The sequence below is a fragment of the Macrobrachium nipponense genome, chromosome 31, assembly GCF_015104395.2.
Source record: "Macrobrachium nipponense isolate FS-2020 chromosome 31, ASM1510439v2, whole genome shotgun sequence".
In the NCBI taxonomy this organism is placed as follows: domain Eukaryota; kingdom Metazoa; phylum Arthropoda; class Malacostraca; order Decapoda; family Palaemonidae; genus Macrobrachium; species Macrobrachium nipponense.
Window position 1 is genome coordinate 68,660,420 of NC_061093.1, and position 2,306 is coordinate 68,662,725.

Consider the following 2,306-nt stretch of genomic DNA (forward strand, 5'->3'; position numbering starts at 1 on the left):
GAAAATTAGTTTGATAAATTAATGAATAAATAAAAATGTATACAATGCAATGAGAATAGCATTTGTGTATTAATTAATACATTGCATACATACCTGAATAGAAATTGAAATTCTATCTTCCAAGAATATGGTGCTTATCAGGTAAATGAAAATACAGAAAGAAGAGAGTTCATTTATTAAATAAAGAGAAGTTAATGGATTAATCTAATATATGAAAATGTATTAAAATACGAGTAGATTAATAGCATTTGTCTAGTAATTAATACATTGCATTAAATACCTAAATAGAGACCTAACAAAACTAAAATGAAATTCATAACAACCCAAAAAATAAACCCGACTTCTTCGAATGCATATAATCAACATTCGTTCCTAAGAGAATTTATTCATTTAAAAAACAGCATCGCCAAGTTTTTCCCAGATAAGGTCGGGACTACGCCAATGGACTCCTTGTCTTTCGTTAGAATCCTTTTACTGCCGTATTTTTCGTTCTCTGGGTTCATGTGTAAAATAAATGGTCCTTTGATACTTAACAATGCACACTGCTTTAAGAAGGAAAATAATTATTCACCCTTTTCTCTTTCCGTTCTCAACAATAATAATAATAATAATAATAATAATAATAATAATAATAATAATAATAATAATAATAATAAAATAATAATAATAATAATAATAATAATGCTGTTAAAAGAATGGCAGAATTAAGCGAGTTGATTTTATAAATAAAATGAACTCGCTTAATTCTGCCATTCTTTTCAACAGCATTTGCATAAAAGATGGTCCTCTGCCCAAAATAATAATAATAATAATAATAATAATAATAATAATAATAATAATAATAATAATAATAATAATAATAATAATAATAATAATAATAATAATATTACATGGTTACTTTTCAACCTGAGACCCTAAATAGATACAGAATTCGGACAGGTTGTTACAAAGGAATGTGTGGCAACTGGCAACTCGGTGTAATAATAATAATAATAATAATAATAATAATAATAATAATAATAAAATGGTGCACCTATTTTAAGAATACGAGAAAATCTCAATTACTATGTTGTTCCAATCAATCCTCTGTAATCGTGATAATACTTTCATAACCAGACAATAAACTTGCGTTCTATTTCTGTTGACTAAGACACTTCCCCATTTTTTAATACCTCTTTAGTAAAAAAAAACGGCTACCAATGACAAAAAAGTAAAATGTCTTCTATATAATATATAAAATTTTTCAGAGATGTGGAAATATTTCAGATATTAGCATCATTCAGAGAATAACTGAAAACGGCCAGCACTGCTTCTGGGGTTGTGTCGTTGTTTTGAAGCTGGTCCCTCTTAATGCCACTTGAGAGAGGACATTTAAATCTTTTCGGGGAACTTGGGGTTTTCTGAGGTGGGAGATGTCGTCCTTTCCACCCCGGAGATCTCGGCGAAGATAAATGCGCTGCCGGGAAGAGCATAAACAGTCGTAATGGCGCCATTAGCGAGTAAAACTTTTTTTTCTTTTTTCGCTTGTTATGAATGGGAATTATGATCTTGGGGGAACTGCGCAAAATTTCTTCATGTGTTTCTGCATTCATTTTTATTTTCATGTAAATCTATTAATCATTTGTCCCGTTTTTAATTTTGCCGAAGAAATAAATAGGCGAATTTTAAGTCTATTCAGTATCTGTTCCCTTTTATGACGAAGAAATTAGAGGACGAAATTTACTTTAACAAACAGAAACATTATGTTGCCGGAAATTTGAACTATTAATGCCCTATTTCTACATACACAACATAGCAGAAAATATGGCGTGTGGGGATACACTGTAGATGATAAGCTTTACGAGTAAAAGTTAAAATGAACTGTATTTCTACAGATATTTCCGAGATCAACCATCTCCCTTGTTTAACCGAATGAGGCGTCGCCAATATTATTTTGATCGCAATTTCTTACTTGTCTTGCAGATTTATGTGCCGAGAGGTAATCAACGAAACTGCTGAAGTTAGCTAGGGACAAATGATTAACTTTTAGTGTCCTAAACCTTTAAAAATGTAAGAAAGTACTCTTTTTGTTGGAAGAATGATCCACTTTGCGTAGGTGGATGTCTAAGGGTGAGTTTACACTAGGCTCCACCCCACGCTGCATGCGTAAGACTCATCACCAACTCATCCCAAATTCTTGTTAATACTGCCTACTGGCCGACTGCTCATCAAGAGTCACGCTACGCCACTAACTCACCCTAATGAGCACTCCATTAGGCGGGGATAACAAGAGTTTGGGGGGGATTTGGTGATGAGTCTTACACATG